The sequence below is a fragment of the Filicampus tigris genome, chromosome 1, assembly GCF_054856515.1.
Source record: "Filicampus tigris isolate MCC_2025a chromosome 1, RoL_Ftig_1.0, whole genome shotgun sequence".
In the NCBI taxonomy this organism is placed as follows: Eukaryota; Metazoa; Chordata; class Actinopteri; order Syngnathiformes; family Syngnathidae; genus Filicampus; species Filicampus tigris.
In genome coordinates, this window is record NC_141217.1 from 8,186,210 (window position 1) to 8,207,044 (window position 20,835).

The 20,835-nt window shown below is 41.9% G+C and overlaps 2 long non-coding RNA genes across 2 annotated transcripts; one reads left to right on the top strand and one right to left on the bottom strand.

Moving 5' to 3' along the window:
* Nucleotides 1–2,195: 2,195 nt before the first annotated feature.
* Nucleotides 2,196–4,805, bottom strand: LOC147152655 (uncharacterized). The gene is made up of 2 exons (XR_015088512.1): nt 4,584–4,805; nt 2,196–2,443 (listed from the first exon to the last, which is right to left on the bottom strand). It is a non-coding gene; the product is annotated as an uncharacterized LOC147152655 (long non-coding RNA).
* Nucleotides 4,806–4,849: 44 nt separating this feature from the next.
* On the top strand, nt 4,850–17,882 carry LOC147152656 (uncharacterized). The gene is made up of 4 exons (XR_015088387.1): nt 4,850–4,978; nt 13,750–13,831; nt 14,115–14,228; nt 14,478–17,882. It is a non-coding gene; the product is annotated as an uncharacterized LOC147152656 (long non-coding RNA).
* The last annotated feature ends 2,953 nt before the right edge of the window (nt 17,883–20,835 follow it).

The following is a 20,835-nucleotide window of genomic DNA, read 5'->3' on the forward strand; positions in this document are numbered from 1 at the left end:
CTCACTGCTATCTCGTCTATAACCTCCCAGCCAACCCCCTTCAAAAAATTGCCTGCAGCTTTGAGTCCCCCCACCCACTTTTGGCTGCTAGAATTTGGAAGTTAACAGCGTATTGTGAGATCGTCTGACTGCCCTGATGCAGGTCCAGCAGTTGTCCGACTGCTTCCTTACCCTGCGCTGGGTGGTCGAAAATATGCTTCATTTCTTAAGTGAACTCTTTGTAGTCCGTCAACAACTCGGATTCTTGCTCTGTAACAGCTAAGGCCCAGGCGGCTGCCTGTCCGGATAATAAACTCATGACGAAGGCTATTTTAGACTGGGTGGTAGGATAAGTACTACGCTGCTGGTTAAACACTAACGTACATTGCAATAAAAATTGTGCGCATGTACCCAAGTCCCCCGAATGCCTAGCCGGGATCGGAATAAATTGCTCTCAGCGAGATGTTGGGGAGGGGAGAGGAGCAGCAGCCGGGAGGACACAGGACCTGAGGAGCCAGATTGAGGCGGCTGATTGTTGACGGCCGCCCGCTGTTCACTCATCTGGGCCACGTTGGTGGAGAGTTGCTGCTGGTGGTCCAACACTTGTTGCAATGTGGTCTCATGTTGGCCGACCAGTGTTCCTTGCGCTGAGAGCGCAAACTTGAGACGCTCAGTCTCTGCTGGGTCCATTCTGTACTTGGCCAGATGATTCTATTGAGAAGCTGGTTAAATTGTCCATCTAATTGATCTGACGGTCTGATGCGGTTCAGGTGAGTGAGTGTGTGAGTTAAGCTCCACCTACTGCCACACTCCAGCACTGCAGGGTGGGAGGAGCACAGAGAAGGAAGGGGAGAAGCAGGAACTGCGGCGCAACATAGCAACATTGAACACGCACCACGACAAATGTTTCGCAATATCAAAGGTAATTAATTCAGCTTGGATTTACTTACGCTGCAAACACAAAAATAACATCTTGGCCAGTGTCCAAATGCCATTCTCTAAATTGTGTGACACACATTTTTTAATCCCCAGAGGAATTAGAAGGCGGGCAATGCTGTGATTTTGTGCAGTAATTATTGATCTGCTGCATGGTCATGGTCATTATAAAAGAGCCCGATAAGGACTAGTTTGGCATTATATGTTCTCTGTGCATGTACTGTGCGTGTGAAATGAGCCGGGTAAGATTTCGGTGTAACTGAAACAAAAGTGCGATGAAAGTAATTCAAGGGTAATAAGATGCATTCAAGTATTCAGGTGAAGGTTTTCAAGCCAATGGGTTCCCATTTTCTGTTTTGGACTGTTGACTGTCAACCATTGTTGTTGTCCTTCAAGTCGTATTAACCCACACATGCTATTCAGTGATATGTGGCACATATGGAAGTTCATACAATTTACATGTGCAATGTTTCCCATACCTATGATTAAGGTCCAGAATTCCTTTAATCATTTTTTCCAAAATCATGCTCTGGCGCTTTACATTCTTTTATTAATTTTTAAACTACTTCTTCTCTCTCTACTTTGCTTTTAAAATGTATTCAATTATTCTGTTTATATGAAGGACATTGAGTTACCTTGTGTATGAAATACATTAAAATAAAACTCTCTTGCCTTACTTTGCATTTTCAAACATTATTCAGTTAATGTGAGCAGTGAAACCACTAGAGGTGGGCATTCTGTCAGTATACAAAGTGTCCATCAACCAGTCACTTTCCTGAATGACAAATGACAGGAACCTTAAAAAAAAAAAAAAAGACGGACTAAGCATCGACGCCATCACCGGAATCGTTATTAGCCAGGTCAGAATCAAATTACCTTCTCAGTCCATCATTGATGGACTTCTGTTTCCAGACCTGGGCAATTGAACCCTGATTTGCCGGTCCGTCCTCCGGCTGCGACCTGGGTACCCTTCCGTCCTCGTCCCTCTGTCCTTTTTCATAAAAATTATCGTGCTCTGGCCCTGTCCATCCTCGTCCTTTTAAAGCGCTTCCATCTTTACATCCACCTCCCACCCACCAAAAAAAAAAAGCATCTGTGCATGACGCCGCGAGAGTGATGCTAACGGCAGAGGTTTATTTAAAGTTCATTAGCTGGCCAATTTACGACTGTATTCAAATCCGCTTAACTTAAGGGCACCCACTTCTGGGTTAACGGTTTGACGAGCCACTTGCCACCACACGTTGTATGTATGTAAGGAGAAAAAGTGAGCGAGTCGAGAGTTGTAATGTAACTGCTTTATTTAACAGCGGTCATTGTTTGTCAATTCAGCGGACGTGTAAGAGGTCAGTCTCCGAACAGATGGGCGCAGATGCCCGGTCCAGGGAGTCAGTCCTTCGGGTCGCTGATTGGCTCACTGGTTTCCCCTCCACTTCCGGAGCACCAACTTGAACACCATCAGTCCGTGTGTGGAGAGACAAATCGCGCAGGAGCAGTTTCGGTGCTGCTACATGTGAACGTTCAATTGAATCTGGCGGCACATTCAATTAAAGTCAATGTAGTGAGCACAGGCGGGCGCAGTTGCGTGCGGGGTGGCGCAGATGATGCGTTTGGAGTGGTGGGACGCAAAGCACCGAAAATCTGCCCATTCGTCCATTCGGCGCGGCTAAAACAAATGAACTTTTTTTGCTTTTCGCCTCGCGGCACCCAATCAGCTTCAGGGTGTACTACGTCACACACAGCATCCTGTACACTCGGCGGGTCTTATGTGTGATTATATTTGTGGTTTATGGACATCCATCCATCCATCCATCCATTATCTGTACCGCTTCTCCTCACAAGGGTCGCGGGGCGTGCTGGAGCCTATCCCAGCTGTCTTTGGGCAGTAGGCGGGGGACACCCTGAACTGGTTGCCAGCCAATCGCAGGGCACACAGAGACAAACATCCGCACTCACAATCACACCTAGGGGCAATTTAGAGTATCCAATCAACTTACCATGCATGTTTTTGGAATGTGGGAGGAAACCGGAGTGCCCGGAGAAAACCCACGCAGGCACGGGGAGAACATGCAAACTCCACACAGGGAGGCCGGAGCCGGGATCGAACCCACGACCTCTGAACTGTGAGGCGGACGTGCTAACCAGTCATCCACCGTGCCGCCTATGGACATCCCAAGCTACCAATTACTGGTAGCCAATTACCACTAACGGGACAAGAAAAAAAGAGAGCAGGCTTGGAGAACCGTGAGCAAGGAGCTTGTTATAGCTGGAATGTTTTTACTTTCTTTCTTTAGTTTTTTACATCTGTTTAACTTGACCAAGACAGCAATAATGTTCGCATTAGCTTTAGCACGGTGTCGGCCACTTGATTGCGATGTCGAAACCTTTTTTTTTTGTTTGCCAGATGTCGTCTAATACCGAGCAAAACCCTTCCCCTCTCCGATTTGCGCGAATGAAGCGACTGTGGCATTCAGGTTTCAAATTTCCCACAGTCGAATGCCAGCGCTCCTTCTTCTCCTTTTTCTTCCTCTCATTCTTCCTTTTCTCCTCCCCTCCATGCAGACTGAACGTGCGCAGTGCAGTTGGGTACCTAGCGGCGCGTTTGAAGCGAGGCAATTTTTGTCGTTTGCCTATTCCGCCGAGGAGGTTGATATGAACACGTCACATGCATGAGAGACGATTAGTGGGAAGGACTAAAATCCACCTCCGTCCTTGCTTGGACTGACTCTTTTCAAAACTTGTCGTCTCCTGTCCTCCGTCCCAAAAATGGGCATCTGTCCAGGACAGAGAGATGGACCGTTCCTTCCTCGTGACGGAATGCCCAGTTCTGCCTCTTTCGCAGACGACTGGCGTTTGTTCATGGGAGTGAGTATACTGTACATCAGCGTTGCTTCGAGTGGACTGCATTGACTATGGGCTCATCTCATTCCCCTAATTGCACGTTCCCCAATACCCATATGGATAGTTGTGACTGTGAGTAAAGCTGTGTATTTGGAAGAAACTCGACAGACTAGAGATTATTTTCCTTATGACTTATGAATTAAAGATATTCATACAAAATATAAGACTGATTCAAGTCGTTCCCATGTTTTCAATATTTGTCATTATGTATAGAAATGTGTCAAACAATGTTATATGCATCTACATTTCTTAAAGAAGTCTGACGGCACCGCTGTTCACAGCAACATGTAATGTGTGACTCAATTAATGGACTCTAGCAGCTAGGGCTGCTCGATTAAGCAATTTTGAACCGAAACCGAATTTTCTGGATAAAACGATGTTTAAAACGTTCAAATCGGCACGTTCGATTTTTTTATTTTTGGTGTATGTAAGCAGGCAAAATCGAACAGCCCTACTAGCAGCCATCCGTGATGACCCACTCCTAAAGTCAGATAAAAAACAAATTTAAAAATGAGTGGTGTTGTCATGTCATTCTATTGTGTACAGGCTCCAATATCTTATGTCGAACATGCTACTGAATTGCTTTAAATGTTAAAACTATTGTTTGTACAATTTATAGGCTTGGGTTTTAGTAAACGTAGTTTTGCTCAAGACAATCCAAATGGATTTACAGTACAGAATTTTGGAAAATACACTGTAGGGATTTGGTATAATTTTATATTAAAAAAAATCAACTGTTATAACTGGAAAATGTTTTAATATAGGCCTACCTTTGTTGTTATAATTATATGCCATAACCCTGACACCTCAAACTTAGTGCTTTGAAAAATGTAGCACTGTTGCAAAATATCATTTCCAGCGCAGCATAATGCGAACATCATCTTTGTTGCAGCAGAAATTGCTGGATGCATCACCATGAGGATTTGTGAACAACCCAGATGGAACATAACATAATGCTAAATATGTTTTCACTTGTATAGCACGTTTCTACCTTCAAGGTACTGAAAGCGCTTTAACTGTTATGACTGCTTGTTTACGGGATGTATCAGTTGCTCTGGTCCTTTTATGCTTTGTCCTTTATAATGTCATATAGGCATTAAGTCTTACAACTTTGAGTTAGACAGTGACACATTGTCACTACGTCCAACCTTCTTGGAGTGAGGATGTAAGTCATGATCTCTGTTGTTACTTTGTATTTTTCTTGATAAAGACTTTTTACTCTTCAACTTCCGTGACATATCTGCGAATGGGTCCAAATCCCGATCCTCACATGACATTAACACTAACTTCATTCACCTACTGATGGCACAGCATCAGGAGCTATTGGGGGGTTCAGTATCTTGTCCGAGGACATTTTGATATGGTGACTGGGGCTTAAGATGGAAAAACCATAATCTTTGGGTTGGGAGACGACCACTCTACCACCTGAGCCATGCCGTGAAATCCATACGGTCCATTCATGTTTCAGAAAATGTTATTTTATTTATTAAATGAACACATTTTGTTCTGTTACAATAAAAAGTGCAGAGTTGAAGGTCTCTTTCAAATGAATTAAAACGCTGAACTTAAATTAGCCATCTACCAAACAAAAATACCGGAATTTAAAAAGACAGCGGAAAAGACAGCACTATTTCACTGAACAATGAAAATAAAAATTTGCAAACTAAAGTGTGTCGGAGCATTTCTACAGTGGAGTGATTTGGAAGGAGGTAGAAATAAATACAATATTTGGGGGAAATGAAGGGGAGAGGCTTTTCGATCTCATTTCATGAAGACGTCACTAAAGATGATGTGACGTCATAACCGCGTGTAAAAAATTAGACCATCTGAGCCATGGCTGACTTACTACTATCACCGTAAATGTCCACTTTAAGCTTCATGTTTGAAACGGGATTCAAGTAAAATAAAAAGTCAGTAGTGTTACTCAAAACAACTTTGCAGATTCGTTCTCCCGGCTGCCAGCATTCTCCCTCCGCCGACTCGGAGCGCATTTTTGGATCCGGATGACGTCAATGCCAGGTATATGTGACCTGGTGGTTCAGACTGCGGCCCCATTGCAAAAAATATGATACGTATCTTGGTCCACAATGAAAGTAGCAAAAAACGTTGACTTTAACAAGAAGACACAATACACGTTTTTGAGACAAATAACAAACTCTTCAATCAGACGCTTCTAATTTATTTTCTCAAGCCACAAGAACCACAACATAAGGATGAAAGAGCCGCATGCGGCTCCGGAGCCATGGGTTGCCGACCCCTGCATTTGACTCATGAATTTACAGCATTTTCTCCAGTTAATGTTATTATCTATTGCTACAAGACTATCTATTGCTGGGACTCACATGCGTAAGCAACTTAGTTTTCTAGAACGTATCAAAAGACCAGAGCCATCAGATGCCAAGTAAAAAAAAAAAAAAAAAGTAAAAATACCTCTCTAAAAAGTATTAACTTCATTATTGGCTCAGTTACACCAACCTCAAATGTCTTGTTTTTCATTTCATTTCACTCAGCAAAACAAATATCACTCGCTGGATGCCTGTCCTATAATCCATTTGTTCACCCATCATACTCATTTTCCTTGAAGTTCGTTTAATGACTTTTGAGAGTTATTTTTTGTACTGTAATTGCTGTTGTTGTTACTGTTGATTTATTGTGATTTCTATGCCATTTCTTTGCTCAATTTCCAATTGTGTGTGCCATTTGACTGGCAAGTTTAGACCTGATCAGACCTGTATCAGTCCGACTGTGGAATGTGATACAGCTCTTAATACAACTTGATTAATAAAATATTTTAATTACTGTAATTTGTAAGTTAAACTTCAGGGATAAATGATTTTAATGATGATTGTTTTTTTTTAATCAACTGAAATGAAGCATCACACCAATACACGTTATCTCTTGCTTTCTTATACACACTTATCTTGATGATTTTTGTTTACATTCATTTAGATGGAACGCTGTGAGAAAAGATGGACAAAACGTGTAAACCAATACAGCACCTTTAGAAGCTTTTCTTTAGGCATGGCAGCGTCTTAAATTACACAGTTTGAAAGTGTTGTGATCAAAGAGAGATTATAGTTCTGTTTCATTCTTTTTGAAGTCTTTGTTGTTTATGAAGTATGAAGGACTGAAGGATAGTGTGACACGTGTGTGACGGACAGCAAAGGGATTAGTGCTGGCTCGATGATGATGAGAGGGTGGATAATGCCACTTTGCCTCCGCCTCTTGTCCATTACTTATCCCTTGTGTCTCGAAAACCTATCCCACTTCAGTGGTTTGAAGGGGTCCTCTCATTTGAACATAGTCCAGCCTGTACACAACTAGTGGTTGCCTGCTCCTAATAAACACAGCATACCCTCAATGACCTCTTCATGTTAGAAATGGAAAAAAAAAAATACTCCTTTTCCTTTGTTGGAAAAAAATCAATCTAGCAATGCACCATAATATTGACCCACACGTGTGTTGGTCTTGCTTTTTTGTTTTACTGACAAGCTGTTATGATATCTAAGAACATCTCAGCCCCAAGGCAATCTTTCAGATGAAAAAAGCGGGCCAGGAGAAATAATTATAACATCATCATCATCGTCATCACAGTGATCATAACAGGACATCCATCCATCCATTATCCAAGCTGCTTATTCATGTAAAAAAATAAAATAAAATTAAAAATTAAAAAAACGCATGGAAGACAAATTCACAGAGCAACTCTGTAGGAATCAGAAAAGTCATTAAAATCAATACACAAATTGTGAAATTTATCATTATATTTGTGGCAGATCCAGGGAGCAAGTCAGCTTGTGCATACTCAAGGGAAATTGCACTAGCATCTTTTCTTCCATTCTAGAAAGTGTGCCATCTAGCTGATGTCTCTCACAAACTGCTCTGACAGTCTCTTTAGGGAACGATTCCTCACTTCCATCCTTCAAAAACTTGGACATAAACTCTCGCACCCGCTCAGCCTCAACCATGGCACTATCGTCCTCTTCTGCAGGTGCACGGGGACGTCTTGACAGCCCGTCTGCATCTTGATTTCTTTTACCAGCTCTGTATCTGATGCTGAAATTGAAATTGGACAAATCAGCAAGCCGATAGTGTAATGGTACACACGCCTGAGTTGTGTGCGGGCAGCGTGGGATCGATTCCCGCTCAGTGACAGTGTCTATGTGTGCCCTGCGACTGGCTGGCGACCAGTTCGGGGTGTAGTCTGCCTTCGCCCATTGACGGCTGGGATAGGCTCCAGCAACTCCCCGCGACCCTATATAGGATAAGCGGTTTGGAAGATGACATGACATGACATGACAAATCAGCAAGCCACCTATGACCACAGGCATCAAGTTTGGCAGAGGTCAAAATGTGGGTCAGGGGATTATTCCACTCCATAGAGGTAGTCTGCAAATGTATCAGTGATTGCCCACTTGAGACTGAGGAACTCAACCTTGTGAGTGGGGTACCTGCGTTCATGCCTCGACTGGCATATGCGATGACTTTCAGTTGACCATCTTGCTCCTGGTACAGAGCAGCTCCTAGGTGGCGTCTATGTGGAGTATGTAGGGCTTTTTGGCGTCGGCGAATCCCAACACAGGTGCAGATGTCAATCGTTCAATGAGAGTTTTAAATGCCTCCTCACAGGAGGGTGTCCATTTATCATCAAAAGGCATCTTAATTTCAGCATTGGAAAATGGCTTATTACCCTTGGAGGTACAGTCATTTTTCTTTTTCTTTGCAAAGACATATCCAGCCGATAGGTTGTTTAAGGGCTTAGAAATTTTGGAGTACCGGTAATTCTTTAACAAACCTCCGATAGTATCCCGTGAAGCCGAGGAATGACTTCAACTCGGAGATGTTGTTCGGGCGGGGCCATGTTGTTAGTGCAGCAATCTTTTGGGGGTCAGTCTCTACACCATGTTCTGAAACTATGTGCCCCAGGTACCTTGCAGCCTTCATGAAGAAATGGCATTTCTCTGGAGACAATTTGAGGCCAAACTCTCTCAATCGGTCCAGCACTTTGGAAAGCCTTTCCTCATTTTGTTCTAGGGTATTGGAAAAAAACAATGAGGTCATCCAGGAACACCAGCACGTCTTTGTGATTTAGCGAGCCCATACATTTTTCCATGACTCGCTGGAAAGTGCTTGGAGCATTTGTTACACCTTGAGGCATTCTATTGAATTCCCAAAAACCCATCGGCGTGACAAAGGCAGTCTTATGTTTGTCCTCCTCTTCCATCTCTACCTGATAATAGCCTGACTTTAAGTCCATGACAGAAAAGCATTTTGCTCCTGTCAGAGATGCAAATGCCTCTTCAATGTGTGGCAAAGCATAAGCATCTTTGATTGTCTGGTTGTTCAATTTCCCGTGGTCCACACAAAGGCGAATTTGTCCATTTTTCTTTTTCACCACGACAATTGGTGAAGCAAACGGACTCTCTGACTCCCTTATGATGTTTGCATCATACAGCTCTTTTAGATGGAGACGAACCGCCTCATAATCAGAAGGATGGATGGGCCTTTGTTTGAAAGGTGTTGGGTCAAAAAGGCGCATCTTGTGCTTCACTAGTGTGTCCATAATCAGTCTCCCTTTGCAAAGACTTCAGGGATTGAATTCAACTTCATGGTAATTCTGTCTGAGCGGCACGGTGGGCGACTGGTTAGCACGTCCGCCTCACAGTTCAGAGGTCGTGGGTTCAATCCCGGCCCCAGCCTCCCTGTGTGGAGTTTGCATGTTCTCCCCGTGCCTGCAGGGGTTTTCTCTGGGTACTCCGGTGTCCTCCCACGTTCCAAAAACATGCTTGGTAGGTTGATTGAACACTCTATATTGCCCCTAGATGTGATGTGATTGTGAAAATATTAAGCATAAGGCAAAATTAACAATCAATACTCAATAAACTGAACTGTACCTTTTATAGGGGTTACATATTCAATTCATTTCAACACAAACAAAGTAATTATTTTGAAAAAATAGTAAAGATTGCATGATGTCTGGATATCAACACACAATTTCTAGCACAAGAAGAGTTCCAATCGAATACTCTAAAAACAGTTGGGTTAAAAATAACACAATTTGGGGTCAAAAATGGACCGATCCACTACTGGGGTCAATTTGACCCAACTTTCTGGGTTGTTTTTGAAGAAAAAAAGAAAATGGGTAGTTTTGTACAAAACAACCCCCAAAACTGGACTGTGCTGGGCTGTTCAGATTCAGAAAACAGGTCAGCTCTGATTGGTCGTTGTGAGCAGTTGTAATGTCATTTTCAGTCGACAGAAGACAAAATGTCCGCCCCCAGAGATGGCTAAAAGCAAGTGCATTTTGCTGCTTAACTTATATTGCACAAACGCAAAATTAATCAGAGTGCCGTGTTTCAACTAGTGGGCCTGCTGGGAACATATTCTTGAAAAAAATATGTTTGTGTTGACTTTTGCTTTAAGATTATTTTATAACGAAACAAAGGTAAAAAACCCTTTTTAACCCTCCTGTTATGTTGTGAGTTAAAAGTGACCATTTTAGAAAACGAAAACTAGGAAGAAAAAAAAAGGATTTAACTTTGTCTGCTGGACGTTTTTTAAGTTTTCGTTTTTGTGTTAAAAACCTTGCGTTATGTGATTTTTTAAAAAACAAATTTGATGATTAAACGTTAAAACAGGTCACAATGATCCCATGAACATTGTTAATATTGTTATTGGTAATATTGTTAATGATCACAACAGGAAAAAGGCCCAAACATCTGTTTATTAAATAAAAATGTAGCCATTTTCATACATTTTAATGAAAAACATATGTGGTCAAAAACATAAGAAATATCAATTGGGACTCACGCATATGTGAATGACCACAACAGGAATCAGGAATCAATTCCCAAACATTTGTTTAATAAATAAAAAATGTGACCATTTTCATTTAAATAATGATGATAAAGTTTTGAACTAATGAATTTAATTTTAATGAACAACATATGAGGTCGAAAACATAAGAAATTATCAGTTGCACGTTATATGACGCGCTTCCTCTGACTGTGCCGATGCTGCTCCACTGTAGTGTTTTTTTTCTACTCTCCTTTCTCTTTTAACCAGCAGTTTTGTTGCCTTTTTTTTCTCTCTTGGGCAAGAAAATGAGAAACTGACATGCCACCTTCGATTAGATTTGAACATGAAAGGTTCCCTCTTGCGCAGCTCGCTGAAGTTCATTGGGTTTCCACAATTACTGTAATCGTCACTTGCATCTTGTGGTGACCTTCCGAACAAATGCCAAATATCCACCAAACCAGCAAGTTGCAGCGCATAAAGGTGCTACCTGGTACCCACTGCCATTTACAATGCAAGCCTGTGGTGCAGGTGGAATCAGTACCAAAAAGATGATAAAGACAATAATATCAGTCAATACAAGTAGTGTCATTACATTATTTCTAAAATATTAACAACCAAAGATTCCCTTAGCCTCCTTGAGACCACTGCTCTCAGATCACATGCCGGCATGTGTCTTTTAGCTTGCACGAGTGTGCGTGAGTGCGTATTGATTTTGGAGGAAGCATTAGTTCTCTGCTTATTAATAGCCTGAGGAGGGAAGCCTAATGGGAGCTCTACTTCCTCTGGTTTATTCATAGCAGGATCATTACTACCATAATTGACCCCCTTCCTGCTCATCTGCTGGACTGTGAATCTCACTGTGTGTGTGTGCAAGTATGTGCTCTTTGCGAAGTGGCCCTCTCTCCCTCTTCCAGACATACGTTGTGAAACAATTTCACTGATCCTGCACTCAGACACACATTTTATAGTGTTTTTTATTTTCATAGTAAAAACAGAAGAAACCATTTTAGCACAATATTTTGCTCATATCTATAATATAGAACAAATTTCACATCGATTTATATGTATCTTACATGTACAGTACATTCCGGTAATTTTAATTCCAGTTCAGTTTGAGTTGATTGTTCTTGCACTTTTTTCTCTATATGCTCCCTGCATATAGCACGGCATCGCCTTCTGCTGCTATCCAATATTGTGTTCCACAATGCAATGACCCCCTCCTTCCCCCATAAGACCCTTGAGGCAACAAATTATTCATAAAATGTTTCCTGTCTTTGCAGCTATGCTTTCAAAGAGCGTTTCCTTGTCCACCATTTAAGCTGCATTGATGGCATACGTACTGTAGGCTCTGTGTACATAAGCTGCATTAAGATTCACTAAGCTGCTTGGAAAATATATAGTAGCTGCATCACACATGGCTTACAATCAACTAATATCTATATTTATATCTATCAACTAACCCATCAATCCATCCAGTCAACAATCAACTTACTGACCGACCGATCATCAATATATAGTTTAATACTGCAGATGTAGTAAATCAAGTGAGACAATGTGTTTTGTTTTATGAGGGAATTTATTATGCTGTCGTTGTGACTTTCATTTATTGCGGTTAATGGGGACCAGAACCCGGCGCAATAGGTGAAAAACCGCAAAGAGTCGGACTCATAATTATCCATCCATCCATCCATTATCGATACCGCTTCTCCTCACAAGGGTCGCGGGGCGTGCTGGAGCCTATCCCAGCAGTCTTCGGGCAGTAGGCGGGGGACACCCTGAATCGGTTGCCAGCCAATCGCAGGGCACACAGAGACAAACATCCGCACTCACAATCACACCAAGGGGCAATTTAGAGAGTCCAATCAACTTACCATGCATGTTTTGGGAATGTGGGAGGAAACCGGAGTACCCGGAGAAAACCCACGCAGGCACGGGGAGAACATGCAAACTCCACACAGGGAGGACGGAGCCGGGATCGAACCCACGACCTCTGAACTGTGAGGCGGACGTGCTAACCAGTCGCCCACTTATAATTATTATTATGATTATCATTATTTTATATGATATTATTGTGTTTTATTTTGGGGGGAGTAGCGCCTCTGTTACGCTGTTGCGAGCCCCTGACATGGTTCCCACACTTCTAAATACTTGTCACACAATCAATTTAACTTTAAAAATGCAAAATGAAGAATAAATACCAAGCAGCAGTTTGTGAGAGGAACATGAGCTTCAACCGCGGCAGCTGACGATCACGACGGAACGTTCGCTAAAAACTACGTTAAAGTTTGAATTTTTATCATAAAATTAACTTACCTTAACTAGAATGCCATAGTGTAATTTATCCACTCCTGCACTTGAAAACGCTTGTCGTCATCGTGAAAAGTGAAAGTAAAAACGTCCGCTTCTTCTTCTTCTTCTTCTTCTTCCCTCCTCCTTCTTCTTTTTTCTAAGCTGTTTTAAGACAACCTAAGACAAAACTAACAAACACTTTAACACTTTACACTTTACTTCACACTTGCGATTTCTAAGTTTCCATGCCGGCTGGCCGGGAGCGCGCTGCGCTCACGACATAAAAAAACAGCTGTTGTACTGTACTATCCGATTTTTACAAAACTTTATTAGAGCAAACACATCATTACAAATACGGATATATATGTATATATATATATATATATATATATATATATATATATATATATATATATATATATAAATAAAAGGACGAGGACAGACGTGGGTCGCAGGACGATCATTTTTATGAATAAGGACGGAGGGACGAGGATGGAAGGGTACCCTAGTCGCTGACGGAGGACGGACCGGCAAAAAAGGGTAAAGTGGTATTAACAGTAACTCCATATAAACATTATTGGCTGTGAGTGGTGGAATTCAGCCCCCAATGGTGCAAAATACATTTATATTGCTGGATGACCGACTGCGCATGTCTATTGGCAATGTTCTACGCGCCCAAACCAGAAGTACGTCATCATTTGAGATCAGTGATAAACAAATCAACATCGCTAATCAATAAATGTATTCTATTTATCCTGCTCATCTAAAACAAGATATAAATATATTTTCAAGTGTTTTTAATTATAATATTAATTTCAATGTTATTCATACATTTTTTTCCCTTTCAAGGTGATTCGGCTTGGCGGGATGCTGCCCTCCCGCCTTGAGCGACGAGCCACCACGGATTCCAAACACTGCCGTATTCATGAAGGTAGCACCAGTTTCCACGACACTGCAAGTGCGAGGCACTCGATTGTGTCTTAACTCATTCACTGCCATGCACATATTAATTTGTCTTTTCACAGTTCAGTCATTCAATCCCAGGAATTTATTTTTCTATTTTTTTCAATTTTTTTCGAACGTTCGGATAAAAGAGTGTCTAAAAATGTCTGGCAGTGAATGAGTTAAATGTTTCGAACCCCTCCCGTAATTATGTAATAGCTATACGGACACTGAATGGCTACACTAGGAAACAGGAATTGTTTTTATCATAGTTCCCAGCTCGGATATCCTCATGATGTTCTTCCGGACTTGGCTCCACACTCAAACACCAAATTAGAAACAAAACAAGACAACATGCGTACACATCCGTGTGCAGAAATGAACAGGTGAGCATACACCCACACAAACAGACAAACACACACACGCACAGATGTTCATTCTCAAACGAATGCACACACACACACACACCCCCCACACACGCGCACACACACTTGCAAACACACCCCCACAAACACAAACGTCAGCATGCCTTCCTTCCGACTAAGTCAACAACTTGCAGGGGATTTTTGTGCTGAAAGAAAAAAAACACTGGAAAAATACACTAGTAATTTCCTCTTCAACTTCCACTCACACAGGATGCAACAGCGATGGAGTGTTTCCTGTGGACACACAAAGACAATGTCAGCATGAGGAGCCATTAACCTCTAAGTCACATTCATGTAAAGGACAGCAGCTCCACTTCCACACCACATTTATCCAACATCGCACACAGGATGGATTTTACTGCTAACATTCTGCGCAACATCCCCTCTTTAGGTTTTGTCGCTGAAGTGGGGTTATTGAGGTTGAGAGCTTTGAATGATTATTCATTCGTTTATGTGACTTATCATTGTCAGGGTTGTGGGTGAGCTCGAGCTTTCCCAGCAGATTTTGTCCAAGAGACTGGGTATACCCTGGTCTGGGCGCCATGCAGTCAATCACAGTCAGCCTTGCTTTGAATCTTTCAAATCCAAACTATATGTTGTCTTTTTTGTTATTATTATCAGCGATGGGGACTTTACCCTATTTTGGCGGTCCGTCCTTCATCCACAACCCGGGCACCCTTCCGTCATCGACCCTTTGTCATTATTCATAAAAATAATCGTCCTCTGACCCCATCCGTCCTCATTCTTTTAAAGCGCTTGCTTCCTTACAATTCCTCAGTCTGTAACCGCCCGCACCACCCCAAAAATTAATCATTTTTTATGTATTTATTTTTTAAATGTCCGTGCATGATGCCGTGGTAGAGATGCTAACGGCTAAGGGGTCGGTGGAGGGAGAAGGTGGTCGACGGAAGCGCTAACAGAAGCGCATTTAAAATGATAGACAGTCCGACCGATAGGCGATTACTATTTTATTCGGCTTGACAAAAAGGAGGCCAGACGGACGGTCACCCCGGCTGCAGACGCATGGCGATAAACCGACCGGGAAATGTTATTAAATTGCCCGCTTTTGTAATTGCCTATTTACATCCACTTACCGTCTGGAAGTATTGTGGGTGAATATAATTGTTGACAACTATTTAAGTGTCAACTAGGGCTGTACCGATGGACATAAATGATTGATTGATTGATTGATTGATAAATATGTCGGCCCGCACAACATAACGTCGACGAAGAGTGTGCTGACGTAAACGCACATACTGTTGAGTGTCGATGCTGTAAATATGTCAACACGTGCATACCGACAGTTGTAAACAAGTGCGCACAGCAGAAAAGAAAGGAGAACAAAAAAAGGAGAACAGCATAAATGGCGGCAGCTCACCAGTTCGTGCGTTCAGGGCGGGGAAGAGAAGAGCGGCATTACGAAGCAGCTAAAAAGCAGACAAGAAAGTCCAAAGTATGGACATATTTCAACGAAAACTCAAACGAGTTGGTCGTCTGTATCCTTTGTAAAGCCGAGTGATGAACGAACACCTGAAGTGACGTCATCCAGGTGCTGCTGGAAGAAGACAGAAAGCAAAAAGCTAGAGGATCGTAAGTTCATTTAAGTAACTACTATCTAATATGACCCGGTTTTACTGGAGTTGTTGTTATGTGCGACGTGCATCGTTAAGTTTAATTTATCGAAGCAGCGGGTTGCAGTCAAAATGACAGTGTTGTGTTTCAGCATTATGGGGCTAACGTTAGATATTTCACTCCAGTCAAATTGTGTTGGTGCTTGGAGGTAACATAACTGGTTCCGTTTCTTTATGTACCCAAAAGCGGTAACACGCGACATCTGTTTATATATCTAAACCGCAACTGACCGGGAAAGCTCTCTGTCTCACCGTCTTTGTGCAGACCCTGGGCGCAACACAGCATGCAAATTATATTTAGAACGATGTCCTGCTTCCTCTGCTTGAAAAAAAACAAAACAAAAACAAAAAAACCTAGAGGAAACACTGGCCTGCTTACCATAGTCCGTGACTGCGTGATAAAATCACAAATCACACAAAGTATCCTTAAAATGATTGTTCAGAAAATGAGCCCCATTGCATTTGTGGGTGGTGTTCCTCTTTTGTGAGTTATTTATTTTTTAGTTATACTTGCTGCCTAAAGGGATGCTTGGGTCAGGATGGCCATGTTTTCACGAACAAGTTCATTTCATATATATTTTGATCAGGAAAATGAAAAGGGTTTTCATTTTCTATTTTATCAATTCATTTTGGAGAAATTAAGAAATAAGTGACAACTTGAAAACCGCCTTCTTTTAATGAGGAAAATGGCCATGCCCCCTTCCGTTCTCTCCATGTTGCACAGAGTAAATCAACCCAAACATATGTTTTTTTTCAAAAATAATGTTCTGTGCAGGCCACTAGTTGATATTTATCTGAATGCCTTGTTTCAATTAGTGATCTTGTATTTTGTCAAAAATATGTTCGGGTTGGCTTCTTCTTTAAAAGCCTTTGATACCATGAGTATCACATCCAAAGATAAATATTAAGATATGAGCAAAAGTTAGTGAAAACAATAATGTGTCCCTTAAATAAGAGCCATAACAATGTAAACACAATTGCAATGACCTGACTGTTCAAGCTTGACAAATTAACAATTCAAATGCACTAATAGAGAAAATGTTCCCTGAGGTGACGTGTCCTCAGTGCTTTGCGGAGTAGGATATACACACCAGTGTGTCAATCCCACCACACACGCACATTAGCAGAGTAAATGCCTCCGTATACTTCCATGTCGTTTCAGGGCAGGTGCACTCCTTTGCCAAATGTAGTGTGAAACTCGTTTTAACCTGTTAACTCCCGCTGTCATACCTGAAAGGGCGTTTAGTCAAGGAGAGAGTGAGGCGTGCTAAAATTTACAGAGAGAGTCAAGAGACATGTGTGTGTGTGTGTGTGTGCGTGTGTGTGTGTGTGTGTGACAGGGATGTAGGGAGGGAGGCCCAGTGTGAAAGCATGGAGTAGAGCTATTTTTAACTCTCTCAGGCTGCCTAATAGGGCACGTCTAAATTTAGGGAGGTAAAGGCATCTTGGGTTACGTGGACCTGTGTGCATGTGTGTGTGTGTGCGCATACATGAGTGTGTCAGTGTATGCATACCACAGTCCAGCTGGAAGTAGGATACTGTTGGGTGCCACACACTCACTACTAATGGTCATGCCAGTCATCACCACGTGATCCTATTTAATCCCCTCAGTCAGCGCATGAACACAAGAGTCTCACGTTTCCTTTTCTAGGCCTCGCAAAGAACACCAAAGATTAATAGAAAGGCACAATCATCAAGCAGGTTTGATAGTAATGTAGTTTTTGTGTCTGTAAAGCATTTGTAATTTCACACTATAAACAGTAAGTAATTACCATAATTTCCAGACTACAAAATACTACTTTTTTTTCCCCCATGCTTTGAACCCTGCAGCTTTAAAGCGGAAGTCAACCCAAACATATTTTTTTCAGGAATATGTTCCCAGCAGGCCCATTAGTTGAAACACGGCATTCTGATTAATTTTGCGCTTGTGGAATTTAAAATGCAAAATGCACTCGTTTTTAGCCATCTCCGAAGGCGGCCATTTTGTCTTCTGTCGACTAAAAATGACATCACAAATGCTCACTACGACCAATCACGGCTGACCTGTTGTCTGAATCTGAGCTGTGATTGGTTGTTGTGAGCAGTTGTGATGTCATTTTCAGTCGACAGAATACAAAATGGCCGCCCCCAGAGATGGCGAAAAACGAGTGCATTAACACTTATTCCATAAACGCAATATTTATCATATTCATTCTATTTTTCAAGAATATGTTCCCAGCAGGCCCACTAGTTGAAACATGGCATTTTGATTAATTTTGCGTTTGTGCGATATTTAGTTAAGCAGCAAAATGCACTCGCTTTTAGCCATCTCTGGGGGCGTCCATTTTGTCTTCTATCGACTGAAAATGACATCACAACTCCTCACAACGACCAATCACGGCTCAGATTCAGACAACAGGTCAGCCAGGTTGACTTCTGCTTTAAATGTGACGTGGTTAATTTGTTGTTTTTTTACTGACCATCTTCATGCCGCCAATACATTTACCGATAGTCTCATCCGACCAATGAAATTGCCAAAGACTTCATAATGGACCAAAGAAGCTGTCTGAGGTTGTGCTCATATTGAATCTTCACATTAATCAGGCTGCATGGTTCAGTGGTAGAGTGGTCGTCTCCCAACGACCACAGAGGTTGTGGATTCGATCCCTGGCCGTTGTGACCTTGTCAAAGTACCTTGAGCAAGATACTGAACCCCCATTTGCTCCTGATGGTGCCTCATCAGTAGGTAAATGAGGTACGGTGTGAAGCGTTCTGAGTACCGACGGTAGAAAAGTGCTCTACAAGTGGCAGCCCATTTACCTTGTATTCGATTAGAATGAAACCAAATGGAATGAAAATCTTATTTACATGTGATATGATCTATCATCTGTAATAGATCTATTACATGCGGCACTACATCAATCAGAAAAGCTGTCTTACCGCTTTGTGATATGCAGAGATGAACATCACATGATTATCAAGATGGAATTTATTTGGCTATTTAGCGCAGGAGATTTGGTTGTTTTAACATTTTTATTGAAGCAACAGCTTGATAAAAACTAGTTACAAGCACCGGTAGTTTAAAACAAGTTCTCCCGTCGTAGACAAGCTCTGTATAAATGCTTCTGGGACCAGTCATTAATAACACAGTTGCTGTTGTAGCTGTTTTGTGTTTTCTCGGTCCATATCTTGTTGTGTTATGCAACTGGAGTTGGACTACCGGATAAAAGTCACTGTTTACTACTGCTGAGTAGAGCAATTCCTGAGAACTGTGTCTCCCCCGTTTCAGCATATTTCCGCAGTAAGCCATGTTATCGTATTCTGCGTGGGTCTTTTGCCGTAACATCTCAATGAATTCAGATCATTCCAGCGTAAAGCAGCAGCGGTAGCAGATTGCCACTGGCAGCTAGCAGTTTGCTCTTCCTTCTGCATTGTGTGGTGCATGTGATAGGGTGCTTTCCAGCTGAGTGGCCAAAGAGATAAGCCTCGCTCGCACACATGTACGCACATGCACTCATACACTCTCATGTGTGGACTTACAGAGGGATAGAAAGAGACGGTGGACTACATCTGTGCAAGGTAGATAAGGCCACTACTGAACATGAGCCACTTGCACACTCTGCCATCTCTTGCCTTCTCTTTACTTTCAAACACTCATGCATTCACAAACACCATCCCCGGCCTTGCCCCGAGAACATGCACATGCACTCCCACTGAAATTTCCACCTGCATCAATCTCAAATCACTCAAAAGTCTCCCGCTGTTTCTCCCTCACAGGGCGTCTTTAAACATTAAAGGAGAACGAACACTCTGACAGTCAATGCTGCATTGCCTGCTCATTCGCTTGTCATCGGGCAATGCGAGGGTTGTCGGGCATGCATTTGTGTATAAAAGACCTAATCCTGACTTTGACAACAGAACTGCATCTGAGTTTCTTCCCTTTGAGGAAACTTCCTGTCCTTAAGACAGTTTCTCCCTCTGAGCTTTTCAAAGCTTCGCTATGGCTCAAGGCTCTCATGAGAAGGCTGCACTTTAAGCCAACAATTTGTTTGGCATGCTCAAGTATTCACCACACTCTGGCATAAACACCTTCCTAAACTTGGCACAAAAGCTTGGCCCTCAAAGAGTTCATGGTACATGCATATGACCAGCGTGGACATGCTCACGCGTGGTCTTCGCTTCTATGCAAGCCCTCGCTGGAATACGTGCATCGCTGCTCATATTTCAGGAAAATAGCAAAACGTATATCCATGAATTTAAATACCATACCAAGGGATTTTAGCAGCTTCACGGTGGAAGAAGCCACAAAACATCTGTTTCACAATTTAACCGAATAGACGTATATATATTCAGATCTGGCCAATGATAATCTCCAGTTTATAATGATTTAGATTATTGATCATGATGAGGTGCTCAGTGTTTTCCTGTTCTGTTAAAAATGTTTAAAAAAATACAACGCAATCAATTGCAGAAAAACTATTTTCATTCCAACGTGTACTTGAAAAAGTATCTGCTGGATACTACAACTCAACTATAATCTGAAATTCTGCTTGAAATCATTGTAGTTTGTTTTGAATACGACAACAACCTCACGACAAAAACTCACCATTACTTTTGTTTTTCATAAATACACTATTTGCTTGCGCATGTGCATACAAATTAGAGAATGTGGGGCAATACTGCATTTTTTTTTAAAGAAAAGCAATTTGAAAAGTATATTATTTCCTGATTGATGAAAAAAAAACTTGACTGATTATACCTGGTTGATTTTTGACTTCTCAAATTTGGGTATGAGAAGGTGTTATCTTCCTCATTCTTTCTCAAATGGTAAAATATTGAGACCTAATTGAAATTGGATGTGACAGTCCGCAAGCACTTTTTGAAGCTGTGTGTGTTCTTGCCTTGTTTTTGACATGTTGTCTAATCGTTTTGTTAAGCACTGTAGTCCTACATTGTGG